This window comes from Haematobia irritans, chromosome 2 (genome assembly GCF_050003625.1).
Source record: "Haematobia irritans isolate KBUSLIRL chromosome 2, ASM5000362v1, whole genome shotgun sequence".
Classification (NCBI taxonomy): Eukaryota; Metazoa; Arthropoda; class Insecta; order Diptera; family Muscidae; genus Haematobia; species Haematobia irritans.
In genome coordinates this window covers 4,897,141-4,915,373 of record NC_134398.1, presented here as the reverse complement: position 1 = coordinate 4,915,373, position 18,233 = coordinate 4,897,141, and the positions used below count along the sequence as shown (strand labels likewise).

The 18,233-nt window shown below is 28.8% G+C and overlaps 1 protein-coding gene across 4 annotated transcripts in view; it reads left to right on the top strand.

Annotated features, from left to right (window-relative positions):
- The first annotated feature begins 593 nt into the window (after positions 1-593).
- Eaat1 (Excitatory amino acid transporter 1) overlaps positions 594-18,233 on the top strand; it is a 58,182-nt gene continuing 40,542 nt past the window's right edge. The window contains exon 1 of one of the 4 annotated variants that reach the window (XM_075293189.1): positions 594-748. The gene's annotated coding sequence lies outside the window, so the exon portion shown is untranslated. Of the gene's footprint in view, positions 753-1,130; positions 1,153-18,233 lie in introns of those variants that run through there. The other 3 variants (XM_075293190.1, XM_075293192.1, XM_075293193.1) reach the window with 3 other exon arrangements.

Sequence of the window (18,233 nt, the reverse complement as noted above, 5' to 3'; positions counted from 1 at the left end):
CACGCAGAGAAGGAATATGACCACATAAACATGCTTGACGATATTAGATACCAAATTTCCCAGCAAATAACATGGTTGCAACAAACATGTTACATGTTCCCCATCCAAAAAATAACATTTTGCTCTTGAAACATTTTTGAGGTAATCAATTCCTTCTCTGGATTTACCGGCCGATTTTCATGAAGATTTCCATTTTATTTAATATTTAGTATACATTTTTTCTCATCATTCCGAAGTACCCATCTTAATCTTAAGAGTCAAAAAAAAGTCTTTGACAATGTCGTGACTGAAAGAATGCGTAAGAATGTGTGCTGTATATTGGTGGGGGTCGACCCTCCCCTAAACGATGAGTAGAACGACGACATCCACGACGGCTGATTAAGTTTTGTTCTGCTTTCGTTGATTGTCAAGTTTGGTGGACGCTTAAGAACGTGGTAACACTGTGAGCGTAATTGAGCAAAAAAACTGAAACAGTCTAGCTGGCTAACTGCCTGTTGCCTGCTCTTGATGCAAAAAAAAAAAAAAAAAAATAAGCAAACGTCGCTTACTTTGTGTCGATTCGAACGTAATGTTTGTTGTTTATTTGGTTCAATATTTTGATTCAGTTCTAAACGAAAACTTGAGGTGCAAAGAACTATTCTCGGTAAATTGTAAAAAATATATTGATAATTAAATGAAAAACAAAAACTTTTAGTCTGGCAAAACTAGACCGCAATCAAACAAATCCTACGAGACAACAAAAAGAAGAGTAGGTGCGATTTACTCAGATATTATTGTTGTAATTTCTTATCAATCTAAATAGATCGGTGTCGCCGTTGCCGTCATCATCTCGTGGTTGTAATTTTGTTGTTGTGCTCTTCATTCTTAGTATTCCAACCGCTCTCTTTTTCATCTTCTTCCCGTTGAGTGTCTTCTGTAATCAAGAAGTGAAATAAAAACGTTGGTTTAGAAATATTTGGAATTTGAAAATTTTATTTTCTACAAAATTTTAAAAACAAAAAAAAAATTCAAAGAAAACCTAAGAAATAAAAAAAAAAACTTTTATAGTGGACCTAGGTGTAACATTGAAAACTATAAAAATCAAAATGAATTTATATCACATCGTTATTCTTTAATATTTAAGACATTAATTGCGGTTTTGTGGGTGTTGCGGTAAGATAAAATCTTTTAAACGATATTTAAAAAGTGTTGCACCGTATTCAATTACAATTATAAATACTCTTTAAGAGGAAACAAACAATTATTTTAAATATATAGCAATTATATATAAATTTAAAAACCAAATAAAAATGCCAATAAAATTTATATTTTTCTTTAAGAATATAATTAATAAAAAAAGACTGAAACTATAAAAATCACTAACACAATAGCATTAATACAAAACGAAAACCAAAAACATTGGATATGTCAACAAATTCATCAATTAAGTGTAATGATTTTATAAACATAAACATAAAACAATAAGAGAAAAATTCTTTTCTAATAAATTTTTTGCAATATATGTTAAAATTTATGGTTTATCTTCTAGAACGCACACACACACATGGACCTATTGCCAAATTTTTTAAACAAAAAATGTGATATTTATGACCTAAAAATAAATTCCACTAAAGAAATGATAAATATTGTCGATTTTTTTCTTAAAGTTATGTTTCTATTTCTATATTTGTTTTTGTTTTTGTTTATGGTGGTGTACGGTCAGTTTCTTCTCACCCATAATTCTATTGTGGTTTCTATGTTTTAATGGTAATTTGCTTTTGTTTTCATATTTTCTCATAAATGGTCATCGAAAGAAAGTAAATATGAGTGTGGTCTATCCAAAAACAAATTAATGGGGTGTTTACACTTAGTGTATGATATTGAAAAAATATTTCCAGTGTTGCATATTCATTTTAGTATACAACAACGCTGATGTTGCATTTTTGATACACCAAAAATGCAGAGGTAAAAACGATATATTTTGAAATTTGGAACATTTAGAGTTAAGGAGCCTTTAAGACCTTAATAAGTTGGAGGACCCCCACACGCGGCGATACTAGGTGGTCACATTGCCCTTTTTAGAAAAAGTCAAAATTTTATTTCGGTAGAAAATTTTGCCAAATTATTTTGCTATGGAAAATTTTGTCAACATTTTATTTTGTAGAAAATTTTCTCAAAATTGTATTTCTAAAGAAACTTTTGCTAACATTTTATTTCTATAGAAAATTTTGTCAAAATTTTATTTCTATAGAAAATTTTGTCAAAATTTTATTTCTATAAAAATTTTGTAAAATTTTATTTCTATATAACATGTTGTCAAAATTTTATTTCTATATAACATGTTGTCAAAATTTTATTTCATTTCATTTCATTTCATTTATTTATTTTCGCATAATCTGTAAGCCTATTTCTATAGAAAATTTTATCGACATTTGATTTCTATAGAAAATTTTGTCAAAATTTTATTTCTATAGAAAATTTTGTCAAAACTATATTTCTATAGAAAATTTTGTCAAAACTATATTTCTATAGAAACTTTTGCCAACATTTTATTTCTATAGAAAATTATGTTAAAATTTTATTTCTATAGGAAATTTTGTCAAAATTATATTTCTATAGAAAATTTTGTGAAAATTTTATTACTATAGAAAATTTTGTCAAAATTTTATTACTATAGAAAATTTTGTGAAAATTTTATATCTATAAAAATTTTGTCAAATTTTATTTCTATATAACATGTTTTCAAAATTTTATTTCTATAGAAAATTTTGTCAAAATTTTATTTTATATAGAAAATTTTGTCAAAATTTTATTTCTATAGAAAATTTTATCAAAATTTTATTTCTATAGAAAATTTTTTCAAAATTTTATTTCTATAGAAAATTTTGTCAAAATTTTATTGCTATAGAAAATTTTATCAACATTTTATTTCTATAGATCATTTTGTCAAAATTTTATTTCTATAGAAAATTTTATCAAAATTTTATTTCTATAGATCATTTTGTCAAAATTTTATTTCTATAGAAAATTTTGTCAAAACTATATTTCTATAGAAACTTTTGCTAACATTTTATTTCTATAGAAAATTTTGTTAAAATTATATTTCTATAGAAAATTTTGTCAAATTTTATTACTATAGAAAATTTTGTGAAAATTTTATTTCTATAAAAATTGTGCCAAATTTTATTTCTATATAACATGTTTTCAAAATTTTATTTCTATAGAAAATTTTATCAACATTTGATTAGAAAATTTTGTCAAAATTTTATTTCTATAGAAAATTTTATCAAAATTTTATTTCTATAGATCATTTTGTCAAAATTTTATTTCTATAGAAAATTTTGTCAAATTTTATTTCTATAGATCATTTTGTCAATATTATATTTCTATAGAAAATTTTGTCAAAATTATATTTCTATAGAAAATTTTGTCAACATTATATTTCTATAAGAAATTTTGTTAAAATTTTATTTCTATAGAAAATTTTGTCAAGATTTTATTTATATAGAAATTTTGTCAAAATTTTATTTATATAGAAATTTTGTCAAAATTTTATTTTTGTAGAAAATTTTGTCAAAATTTTATTTCTATAGAAAATTTGGTCAAAATTTTATTACTATAGAAAATTTTGTCAAAATTTTATTTCTATAGAAAATTTTGTCAAAATTTAATTTCTATAGAAAATTTTGTCAAAATTATATTTCTATAGAAGATTTTGTACAAATTTTATTTCTTCAGAACATTCGTGAGGAATATTTTGTAAAATCTTCCTAAACATAAAGAATTCTACCAATCTACCAAACAGTAAAAAATCTACAATTTTTTGGTGGAATTCTACCAACTGTGGAATCCGTTCCCACTGTACATTGTACGCAGAGTGGGATCACCATAGCTCCATCAACCACTAAATTAACCTTGCACTTAAAAATCATTTTCATGTATCTTTTATGAAGTATCTAACTGATTTTGGGACAAATTATTTACAACTTTGTATATTCGTAACCACGAATAGAACAATTTAAGTGAACTTAATCTTCACAATAGTGTATATTATTTTGGAAAAGGCGACGGTATGTTGTTGCAAACACACCTAAAATTCAAGTGAATAAGTGTGTTATTAACAGTAGTTATTATCTACTAATGTATAGAATTCGATAGTTAATTATTTTGGGCATGGCCAATTTTTATATAAAATAATCTGATCTTTGATTTGATTTTTACATACTGATGGATGTATTACAAGTAAATGAGTTTACATCTACCAAATGTGGCTTTCTCTAGAAATTCCAAAACTTCATTATTTACAGTGATTTTTTTTTTGTCACTGTTCATTTAATATTTTCTTTTGCTCTTATATCAAAATTGGAAGTTAATCACACACATGTGAAATGATATAAACTAGGTAAATATATACATTGTATTATTTCACCACTGCTTATACGCAGTAATAAAAAAATAATTTAAAAGAATTGTCATCATAACCCAAATTATTAAAAGTTAAAATTATATTGACAAAAAATAAAAAAAGACGCACACACTTGCTCCTTCTTAAAATTGCGCGAAAATAAAATTCATAAGAAACTAGAATATTCATGCCAAAAAAATATATAGTATATATGTAATATTGAGAGACGATCTTTGTAAAAGTGTAAATGAAAGCTTACTACATTCTGACAAAACGTAGATAAAACACATGATCAGTCCAAAGTGAAAAACAATGAATCAGAAGGCCTAACGGAAGGCCTCACATCACATATAAATTTTATATATAGTTTATTAAAGAATAAAAATATAATAATAATTTAATCAATGTTATATGCTTTTAAATAAATTTTGTAATATTTTGACCTTTTTGCATTTCATGATGAAGGATATAAAAATAATACCGTGGATTATTTCATTGTACCTACGCCACCAACCTATTTCGGTTAGGTATTGCATTCATAATATGTTATATAGCGACGAAATGTGACGAATGAGAATTGCACATAACCGAAAAATTTCTCTCTACACTGAAAGAAGAGTTTTCATTTCCGAGGAATGAAATTTTAAACAATAGTTTTTTTTTGACACTAACAAATATTCTCTAAAATCAAATTAAAAATATTAGAAACAATCCTTGCAACGTTTGCCTGATACATCGTGCTGCCACATAACCTAACCTAACCTAAATTCGGGTTTATTAATTAATTAAAAGGGGGAATTATTTATTCAAAATTTCAAACCGGAGGAAAGGAGTATATGGAAAACAACAGCTTTATATTTATATCTGGATTCATATTAACCGCTGAATGCGCACAGTATTTCTTAAAAAAACACATAAAATTTAAAAAGTATCGTATACAAATGATCTTTTTTTACCATTTTGCATACTACACTGAAAAAACAGTGAACCCACCAGGAAGAAAACTTTCGGTTAATTTTAGAAAATTTTTAATATTTTTAGAAAATTTTAACTAAACAGTATTACAAACGTTGGCATCACGCCGATGTAATAAAAATAAATAAATATTTTTCGACAAATTCAGAAAAATTTCTTAGACATAACTAAGTTTTTTCACTTGTTAAAGAAAATTTTGTAGTTTGAAGGAAAAACTTGGAGTTCAAAATTGCAAGAATGTCTTTAGTGACATACGAAGTTCATGATGGACGCATTTTTGGTAAAATGTACAAATTTAAAGAAATTCTGAACTATTTTGTGGAAGACACGAATTTAGTTAATCATAAAGATTCATTTGAGTATATTTTTTTCCTCGGTTTTAGTTTATTTAACTAACGTACACAAAAAATTATTAGAGTAAAGGAAACTTTCTCCAAACATAATAATTCCATGAACTAAAATAAAGTTAAATTGGCTTTAGTAAAATAGAGAGTTCACTTTTTTTTTTTTTGAGTGTATAATTTTTTTCGGAATAATCGGTGATCTTGTGCATTTAAGGACTAAACAAATCCAAAGATATATTTGTTAAGGTTGAATTACACACCATGCGTTAATCCGTGTATTGATGGAAGGGTTGATTTGGTCTGTTTGCGGCAGACTATTCGAGCTTTTGATTTCAAAGAGAAATTTCAACTCTTCAATCATCGAACGCATTGTACGCATTGAACGCATGGTATGTAATTCTACCTTTAGTTTATAACAGATTTTTTTCCAAGTAGAATCGAATAATATATGGCAACAAATTTCAATTCTCTTTTTTATTTTCAAATTTCTATTCCTGTTGCTTTTCATGCCACTAATTTGTCCTAAAAGGCCTTTGACCTTGCTTAAAGCCTTGACTCTTTTACCGCTGCTTTACTTCACTGTAATAAAAAAATGCATTTCGCATCGGAATAGCACATGCCACGTAAATAAACGCACTTCAACATTGAAAAAAAAAAACCATGACAATTAGTGGTGAACAACAAAAGATCGATACAATGGCTAACATGGTGTGATGTGTGGTGGGGGAAAAGTGAAGAGATATCTACCACCCTAATGCACATGTGTCTATAGATACTTTCCCTCTTACTGCATTTTCTCTCGTTTTCTGCTAAAGCTTTAAAACCTACTCTCTAAGACTCTCTCTCTCTCCCTCTCTCTCACATTGTCACACCAAAAAGTGCAATAGAATTTTTTCAAAATGGAATGCCTAGTTACTGTTCTATACTTGTCACAAAGGGAAGTAATTCCCATGGTCAAAACCTCTTGGAACTTGGCCTTAAGATACGAAAAAGACAAATTACTAGACATTGACCATATTTCGTATTCAATTAAAAATAGCTACCTAATAACATATATTTTAGAGTATATATTATTAAAAGTGTGTGCTATATAAACTAGCAGACAAATGAGTGAATTCTTATGATGGTGGACGCCAGATAAGAAAATTCTATAGTAGACGTCACAGACATCATCCCACTCAGCTTTGATGACATTTTCAATTTCATGTTATTCCGAAGAATATCTAATATATGCTTTGATATATACATTGGCATGCATTTTTGCCAATCCATAATTTTTTCGTTGTAATTGGTAAATTTTGCTGCCAAAATTAAAATTAGAAAAATACTATTTAAAAATATTTTTGTTTTTGCAATGAAATCCGGAATTTAATGCGTTAGTAGTTTTGGTTATCTTACTTCATAAATTATTTTTATTAATATTTATAATATTTATTTTGTGCTTACAGGGTAGACAAAAAGCAAATAATTTTTGTAGTTCTAATATAACCCCCAACTGTTACAGAGTAATTTCCTCCCATAAACTGACTGAATTGTTTTGAATATAGTGTAAAATTGTTTATTTTGTTATTTTGAATATAGTGTAAAAGGTTCTTCTTCTTAAAATCCATTCATTTTGGTACACCCTTTATAATTGTTTTGAATATTTCATAATGTGATTTATGACATTTTGTGGGATATGTAGGATTTGTTTATGCATATGATACTTGCTTGCTAATTTGCACCCCCATTTTATAATACTCGTATTTAGAGATTTTGAGGCAAAAATGGCAGATTAATAGAAGAAATAGATTTTTTTTAATTTAATTAAAACGAAGGAAGTTTTAAAAAACTTAGAAAATCAATAATAGCTTCTTGTATGTTTCAAAGCTGATCTTTACTTGGTCTCATGAAATAATACAAAATGGTCTCATGGAAATAATACAAATAAAATGTTCAGAAAGCTAAAGAATTTGAAATTTCCGCTTCCTAAATAGTTCTGTTTATTTAACAAACTGCTGCTTCCAATTATCAAATATATCGGTTCTATTAATCTCTAATTTCGAGATCACGCTGAATTTAAATCTAATATATAAAACTGATTTCACAATTCTAAAAACATGATAAATATGAATTTTTTTCATACTAACCCTTAAATGCACAACATCACCGATTCACGAAAAAAGAACATCGTTATGTGCTTATTTTTTATTTGAAAAAATAATGATTGTATCTTAAAACTACAGTGTGCATTAAACTAAGTTTATATTTACAAAAGTACAATTTGATTTAAGTAGAGAAGAGAGAATAGATATATTTTAACACAAAACAGTTTTTTTTTTAATACCCTGCGCCACAATGTGGAACAGGGTATTATAAGACACATGGTGTCATTGGCAATAATGCTCAGGGTGGGTCCCTGAGTCGATATAACCATGTCCGTCTGTCCGTCCGTCCGTCTGTCTGTGAACACATTTTTGTGATCAAAGTCTAGGTCGCAATTTAAGTCCAATCGCCTTCAAATTTGGCACATGTTCCTAATTTGGGTCAGAATAGAACCCTATTGAAATCGGTTCAGATTTAGATATAGCTCCCATATATATCTTTCGCCCGATATGCACTAATATAGACCCAGCAGCCAGAGTTTTATACCGTTTTGCTTGAAATTTTGTACAAACATAACACTTAGTCGTATAGTCAAGTGTGCAAAATTTGATTGAAATCGGTTCAGATTTAGATATAGCTCCCATATATATCTTTCGCCCGATATGGACTTATATGGCCCCATAAGCCAGATTTTTGGCCGAATTTGGTTGAAATTTTGCACAGGGAGTAGATTTAGCATTTTAGCTATGCGTGCCAAATTTGGTTGAAATCGATTCAGATTTAGATATAGCTCCCATATATATCTTTCGCCCGATATGGACTAATATGGTCCTAGAAGCCAGAGTTTTAGCCCAATTGTTTGAAATTTTGCACTAGGAGTACAATTAGTAGTGCAGTTAAGTGTGCAAAATTTGATTGAAATCGGTTCGATTTAGATATAGCTCCCATATATATCTTTCGCCCGATATGGACTAATATGGTTCTAATAGCCAGAGTTTTGGCCCAATTTGGTTGAAATTTTGCACAGGGAGGAGATTTAGCATTGTAGCTATGCATGCCAAATTTGATTGAAATCGGTTCAGATTTATATATAGCTCCCATATATATGTTTTTCTGTTATCGACAAAAATGGTCAAAATTCCAACATTTTCCTTGTTAAATCGCCACTGCTTAGCCGAAAAGTTGTAAAAATGACTCTAATTTTCCTAAACTTCTAATACATATATATCGAGAGATAAATCATAAATAAACTTTTGCGAAGTTTCCTTAAAATTGCTTCAGATTTAATTTTTACTAAAATTGTGTTCCACCCTAGTGCATTAGCCAACTTAAATTTTGAGTCTATAGATTTTGTAAAAGTCTATCAAATTCTGTCCAAATCGAGTGACATTTAAATGTATGTATTTGGGACAAACCTTTATATAAAGCACCCAACACATTTGATTTGGTCCAGGGTATAATATAGTCGGCCCCGCCCGACTTTAGACTTTCCTTACTTGTTTTACCTACATTACTTTCAAATCTGGTAAATATTATTTATTTTCAAATTTGTAGTTTTTTGAATTTTTAGTCAAAATTTGATTTACAATTTTGATTACTCAAAATTACTAAAAAATTTCCGGCAAAACATAGAAATAGCGTTATGACGATTTAAATGAACTTGATTTCATAGAATTAGGTCAAAATTTTAAGATATAAGTATTTTTTTTTTTGGTTGTATCTTAAAAGATATAGTGCACATTTAAGGTTAAATGTTTTTTAAGAAGTTGTGCCACCTTTTTATACGAATGACACTTTTTGTGCCACTTTCAAAAAATTCTAACGTAATGTAATGGTAACGTAATCGTGCGCCGCTTTTTCATCTACTTTTTCCTATACAAAACTTTTTGTATATGTGTTGCGTTGAAATTTGAAGTTTGTACGAAAGAATTTGTCAGTACCTCTAAATTAAAGACAATAGCAGGTATATTTATCAACCTCTTTTCAGAGATGTCCGGTTTCCTGAATATCCAAGAATGAGTGGTTTCACTGTATTGATAAAATAGCCAATTAATAAATTTAATAACTTGAAGAATATTTGAAAAATACAAAGAAATTGTTTCAAGAGCATCGCCAATTTCCCTACCTTATAATAAGTGATCTTTATTCCGGTTTTGTCTGATTTTTTTTTTATTATTGTTCTAAAAACATATATTTATAATCCGATATAGATGGTGATTGATTTGATTACATCATTAGATGATTTTTTTATTGCAAATAATCAACATATATACACTTGTGTCAAGTGTTTGTGTGAATAGAATTCATTAATGAATTGAGCATCATAATAAGGTAGAGGTACATTTGAATCAAATTTGATTGACATCTACATTTGATAAGAATACTAAAATGGAATTTAGAGGAGACAGACCATTGTGATGAAAAAAAAAAAATACAAAGCAGACACTATGCCATATGAATGAATAAAATATTTGGAATAGTTGTTTTGCATGTTTAGAAACATATTCAATATAATGTCATCTAAAGGAGCTAATAGGATTTTTTCTTTTATCTGCAAATAAAAATTGATTTATAAATTCATATTAATTAAATTAAAATTTAAAAAAAAAATTTGTGAGCTTAGCAGACACATGTTCTCAATTAATTCATTCTCCCTCAAAATTTAGTATACAATGGGTTTCAATCCAATAATTCTCTCAATGATATGTTGTTGTCTCTCCTTTGTTTCTCAATCTATTTCGTTCTCATGTTCTCTTGATTTCTCCATCTCCATGATTAACATATCTAATTATATTATACATTTATAAGAAATTTATAAATAAATATATTAAAAAAATTTTGATTCTCCAAACAAAATATATTTAAATATCTTGATATAGTATATTATTCATTTTATATTGACTACATTTGATTTTATGATATCCAAAAATTTTTTGCCCATGCCTTTGGAATTATTCTCTCTTTGATCAAATATTTGAATTTTTACTTCTGTTTTCAAGTCAAACTTAAGCTTAAAGAACTTAAGTAAATATTAAATTGAAAAAATTTATGGTTGAAGTGATACTCAAAATTTTGAAAACATCCGCGGAAACTTAAAAAAGGTTTAAATATTTGTATAATATTACTTTCAATACGTGGTGAGAGTCACCTTTCCTCCACGAAAAAAATAGGCCTAAGCAAATGTGTTATTGAAAATATTTAACAAGATCGTTTACTTCATTCAATTTTGTTTTTCATCACAAAACCATTCACTTTGGTGGTTCGCCATTAATAACAAAATAATATTAGAAAATAAACATTGTACATAAAAAACATACAAAATACAACAACATTCGAATATTTTCATATCTACACATGTTTTCTTATGTGTATAAAACTATGTGTATATATATAAATATTTTTGTATATACTTTTGTGTATAAGTTTATTTATCTTGACAAAAAGTATGCACATTTTATTTATTTTGTCGATAGCAAAGCTCACCATGTCTGCCATTTGTTGGCACTGTGACAGACTAGCCGTATGACACAGGGTCTAACATTCACACTATTGTTTTATTTATTTAATATTCACATTGGGAGGCCTTATGCTACTTTTGACAAATTTTTGTGAATTTTGTCTCGTCCTATACATTTAGTAAACCTTTGAATTTTTTTTGGAGAATTTTCGACCCATAGTGCGAATTTTTCATTTCATAGATATTTTTCAAAAATCCTTATTTGATTTAATTGTGTCATATTTAATTTTCAATAATGTGTGTGTTTTTTTGGAATCCACATATTTTTTATTATTTAATTTAATATTACAAATACTTGTTGATCGAATATATATCTTTTAATTTCTTTAAAATACTGTTGACAAATTTTAGTGAATTTTTGTTTCTTCCTATACATTTAGAAAACCCTTAGATTTTTTTGGAGAATTTTTGACCCATAGTGCAAATTTTTCATTTCATAGATATTTTTCAAAAATCCTTATTTGATTTAATTGTGTCATATTTAATTTTCAATAATGTGTTTTTTTTTTGCATCCACCTATTTTTTTATATTTAATTTAATATTACAAATACTTGTTGATCGAATACATTTCTTTTAATTTTTTTAAAATAGGAAGAGATTTTTAATTTTTGCACAATTTTCTTGTCATCGTTCATTTGTTTTATTAATAAAAAATATTTACAAACATATATATTTATTTATTCATTCATTGTTTACATTGGTTTTGATTTTCTTTTCGAATGGCTGGTTATCAAAATTAATCAAGTGTTTCTAAGACATGATGTAATGCGAAATAAATGTATATATGTATGTGTATTTTTTGTTTTAATTATTAATTTTTATTAATAATACAAGTCACTATAGATAAGTAAAATTCTAGAAAATTTTTATATACACCAATATGGATGAAATTTATTAGAGATTTTATTAGAGTTTCAATATGAAAAGGAATTATAAATAATAATGACGCTGACTTTTGCCCTGGATATACGTTTTATATGAACTAAAATTTAATCTAAAAACAATTTTGAAATTAACCTGCCAATAATGTTTTTGGTATTAAAAAACAACTTATTCCAAAAGCTGGAGTTTAAAATTTTCTTATACTCAACTGTTCTCCACATTTATATTATAAAACTTGATCCTTGAGGTTTATATTAGATTAGGTTAGGAGACAGTCCAATGTATCAGGCTCATTTAAACTATTCAGTCCATTGTGATACTACAGTGGTGAACTTCTCTCTTATCGCTGAGTGCTGCCCGATTCCATGTTAAGCTCAATGACAATGAACCTCCTTGTTATAGCCGAGTTTGAACGGCGTTCCACATTGAAGTGAAACCGCTTAGAGAAGCTTTGAAACCCTCAGAAATGTCACCATCATTACTGAGGTAGGATAATCCACCGCTGAAAAACTTTTTGGTGTTCGGTTGTAGCAAAAATCGAACCCACGACCTTATGTATGCAAGACGGACATGCTAACCATTGCACCATGGTGACTCCCTGAGGTTTACGTTAAAAATCTATTTAATAAAGAGAAACAGTTTTCAATATAGAGAATTTATGAGGGTATGAACTGCAGTCTTCTTCTTGTTAGTCCACATGACTAACAATATTTGGATTTCTAGATGGATTCAGGATTGCTTTCGAATAAATTTTCTAGACATCAAATAGGCATTCAGTAACGCCCATCCGAGTTCAATAGTAAAATCACAAAAATATTTCCAATTAAAAAGTTAAAAAAATTAAATAAAAAAAAATAAAAAGTGAAAAGAATTTCAATTAATGAATTAATTAAGACAATTAACTTTTTAATAAAGATAGAAGCAATAAGTGAATTAAGTCAGTGATTGAAAATTTTTAATTAAAAAATAAATTGATACAATTAATTTTTAATCAAACTCGGAAGACTAAGTTATTTGAAACAAGTATATACAGCACTAAGTTAGGCCGGGCCGAATCTTAAATACCCACCACCATGAACCAAATATTGGGGTTTCCTTTGAAATTTCAGGAGGGCTTGAGGACACTTCCCGAAGATAAATTTAAAGATTGCACCTATGAGGACTATATCAGATTCTGGATTTATAAGAACCATTTTTGTTTGAGTTTTAGAGGAATCATTAACATCTCTTGTAAGTGTGCAAGAAAATTATAAAATAACGTCTTGATTTGAAATCTTAAATCTGTAGAAGTAAAATCTGGAAATGTTTAATTGAGTTTCAAGCAATTTTCATGACCAGTGCGCCTTCTACACCCTCAAGAAGTGAAGTCGGTCTATATGGAGGCATTACCAAAAGGACCGATAAAAACTTAATCCGATACACGTTTTTGTGAGCCTAAAATACGAGAATATTTACAATTTCAGGCAAATCGGATAAAAACTACGGCTTTTAGAAACCCAAGGAGTTAAATCGGGAGATCGTTCTTATGGGGGCTATACTAAAATAGGGACCGATACTCACCGTTTTCGGCACATCACTTTATGGCCCGAAAATACCTCTAGATTTCCAATTTCAGGCAAATTGGATGAAAACTTCGGATTCTAGAAGCCCAAGAAGTAAAATAGGTATATCGGTCTATATGGGGGCTATACCAAAATATGGACCGATACTCACCATTTTCGGCACACCTATTGATTTCCAATTTCAGACAAATTGGATAAAAACTACGGTTTCTATAAGCCCAAGACCCCAAATCGGGATGTCGTTTTATATGGGGACCATACCAAAACATGGACCGATACTCACAATTTTTGGCACACGTATTTGTGGTCCTACAATACCTCTAGATTTCCAATTTCAGGTAAATTGAATAAAAACTGCGGTTTCTATAAGCCCAAGAAGTAAAATCGGGAGATCGGTCTATATGGGGGCTATACCAAAATATGGACCGATACTAACAATTTTTGGCACACGTATTTGTGGTCCCACAATACCTCTAGATTTCCAATTTCAGGTAAATTGAATAAAAACTGCGGTTTCTATAAGCCCAAGAAGTAAAATCGGGAGATCGGTCTATATGGGGGCTATATCACAACATGGACCGATACTCACCATTTTTGGCACACCTCTTTATGGTCATAAAATACCTCTAGATTTAAAATTTCAGGCAAATTGGATAGCAACTACGATTTCTATAAGCCCAAGAACCCAAATCGGGAGGTCGGTTTATATGGGGACTATATCAAAACCTCGACCGATATAGCCCATCTTCGAACTTGACCTGCCTGCAGACAAAAGACGAGTTTGTGCAAAATTTCAGCACGATTGCTCATTATTGAAGACTGTAGCGTGATTACAATAGACAGACAGACGGACATCGTTATATCGTCTTAGAATTTGTCCCTGATCACGAATATATATACTTTATATACCCCCGTCACCATTCTATGGTGGTGGGTATAAAAAGTGGTGTATTTTTTAAATTTTTAACTAAAAATGTATTTCAAACAATAAATTTTTTAATAAAACTAAAAACACAAAGTCACAAAATAATGCATTTGAAAATAGTTAAATCTTTAATATAAACAAGTATATACGGCCGTAAGTTCGGCCAGGCCGAATCTTATGTACCCTACACCATGGATTGCGTAGAAACTTATACGAAAGACTGTCATCCACAATCGAATTACTTGGGTTGTGGTATCTTAAAACTTCTTAACATCATTTTCTAAATTGTGAGTTAATCCATACTAGACAAAAAAGGTATGTATAGATAAGTCTACAAATAATTACGAATCGATATGGACTTTTGCACGGTACGTAGGACCCAGAATTGAAATATGGCGGTCGCTTATAGGGGGCTATATACAATTATGAACTTGATATGGACCAATTTTTGTGTGATTGGGGATCGATTTATCTGGGGGCTATATACCAGCACAATGTACCAAATTTCAACTGACTCGGATGAAAGTTGCTCCTCCAAGAGGCTCCAAAACCAAATCTCGGGATCGGTTCTATGGGGGCTATATATAATTATGGACCGATGTGGACCAATTTTTGCATGGTTGTTAGAGACCATTTACTTACACCATGTACCAAATTTCAGCCGGATCGGATGAAATTTGCTTCTCTTAGAGGATCCGCAAGCCAAATTTGGGGGTCCGTTTATATGGGGGCTATACGTAAAAGTGGACCAATTTTTGCATGGTTGTTAGAGACCATTTACTTAACCCATGTACCAAATTTCAGCCGGATCGGTTGAAATTTGCTTCTCTTAGAGGATCCACAAGCCAAAAAGGAGGGCTATACGTAAAAGTGGACCGATATGGCCCATTTGCAATATCATCCGACCTACATGAATAACGACTACTTGTGCCAAGTTTCAAGTCGATAGCTTGTTTCGTTCGGAGGTTAGCGTGATTTCAACAGACGGACGGACGGACATGCTCAGATCGACTCAGAATTTCACCACGACCCAGAATACATATAAAGGGGTCTTAGAGCAATATTTCGAAGTGTTACAAACGGAGTGACAAAGTTAATATACTCCTATCCTATGGTGGAGGGTATAAAAATTAATTGAATTGAGTTGATGTTGATTACCATCAATTCAATTTTTAATTGAATCAAATAAAATTTTAATAGAAATTTTCAAATTTTAATTTAATTTAATTTTAATTAATTTAATTTTAATTTAATTAATTTTTTAATGAAATATTTTTTTATGCCCAATTAAAATTGTGATGGATTATATCATATTCGTGATTGAAAACATTTCAATTAAAAAATTAATTGGATCAATTGATTTCGTGATTGAAAAATTTTTTTTTGCTACAATGAGAGAAAAATATACAGAGAGTCCTTCAGACAATTGAGAAATTGGGTAAGATGATTGATTTATGAGTAAATTCTGCAAAGACAGAATCAAATGTCCCACGGTTGAGCCCACCACCTTATATATAGATTTCTATTAAGATGGCTCATAATTGGATGGACAAGTGGGTTTTGGAGTTGTCATTTATTACTAATTAAAGGGGGTATTATAATCTAAAATAAAAATTAAACCTATGACACTTATAATCTAAAATATTACAATTATAATCTAAAATAAAAATTACATCTTATGACACTTAGTGATATTTAACTGTATATAATAGAACATATTATATTTTATTTATTAAAAAATAAATATCAACAAAGGTTTTGACCAAATGTATTATAATAAAATCTTTTGTAATTAAATAAAATTATTTTTTTTAAATGCAATATGGATGAATTATATTTTATATTTCTCGGTGCTCATTAAAACAAATTTTCATTGTTCTACCCACTGTATCCCCAGTTATTTTTTTATTTTATAATGAGATTGTTCAAAAAATTATCACTTCCATTATTGTTTAAATACACGTGCCATTGCCTCTTACTTAGCCTCAAAAGCCAAGCCAGTTTGTGGTAAAAAAGTTGATAATTAATAAAAACGTAAATTGGTTAGCTATGAATGAATGAATTCACATTATAGATACAAAATTAACGGTAATACAAAAATTTTGCAGGAAGCCGAAAAATAAACGTTTTAATTCAAATTTATAGCTTTATTAAAATTCGTAACAATTTAATATAAATGGATGGTCAATCAATTAAAGGAAAGAGTTTAATGGCGTGTAAGCAAATCGAAATATGTTTAAGAAAAAAAAAAAAAAAAACAAAACAACAATAATAATAAAAGAACAAATAATAATAAGCACAAGCAAACACGATTCAAAAATATCCCGGTTACGATAAAAATTATTCTGGTACCAATGATTTTTGTTAATCCGAATTGTGCTATAATTATTTGTTTCGAATTTTAAAATGCCAATGGGATGTTATATTTATTAAAGATCAACACGAGAAGATTTAGTGACGGTCTAATGTGTGTGACCATATGGTCACACTAGTACAGGTCGGGTTAAAATGTTTGTACTACGAACTAAAAATCCCTGCGCTAAGAAGTCGTTATAACCGTATTCAACTATAAACGGAGACCAACTTGATTTTGTAAAACTTCTATACAAGCGATGTTGTATAAATTTAAAATAAGGTTATAAACGTTAATATAATTTTCATTTTCCCTTTATAAAATATTTATGACTTATATTTATATTATTTTTATATCATGTCATATTGATTAATAAAAATTCTTTACAGTAACTTTATATGCAAAAACTATTTATAAAATCTCTATGTTTGTTTTTGAATAAGACATTTTTTTTCTAGAATCGTGACAAAATTAATTGCCTTTACAGCTGACCAAATTAGAATTAAGTGAGATATGTGAACATTCTGCAAAACACTCTCGCCCACACCAGTCATTTATTCCAGTTTGCATTTACATTTGAATATTGAAGCGTTTTATATTGAACTCAAAATTCTGTAAACCAAAATAGGTAAAACGATTTGTAACGGCCAAGATCAAGATCTCTAGAATATTCTCAATTCAGGGTTATCTACTTCCGAGTAACGTTTTCATTGAGTAACAGCACTTTATTGTAAAATCTCCCCTCACCTACATACCTCCTGGGGGTATTGACATCGTTGAGACATGTAAATCGCACCACCAACGTTTTGTCTTGTTAAAAAAAAACTTATATTCCAAAGGTGGTCCACTATTAAAGATCAGCTTGTTTTGTCTAACCATATTTGCATAATAATTTAATTTATTTGTTGTTTGTCTATGAGAATAAAATGTTTTCAAGATAAACGGAAATATTCTCTATTTAAACAAGTTTTTCCACCACCCCCTTTGTAATTTTTCTTCATTGTCTTGATATTGGAGGAAAATGGAAAAAACTAAATAAATACAATTTATAATAAAACAAAATGTAAAGCAAATGATTTCATGCTTGAAATTGTTAATAATTCTATTTAAAAGCATTATTATTTAAATTATTGATAGGGAGAAAAAATGTGTTCACTGATTTGGCTGAGTGGTGTCAAATCGATGATGATTTCCTCCCCAGTAGA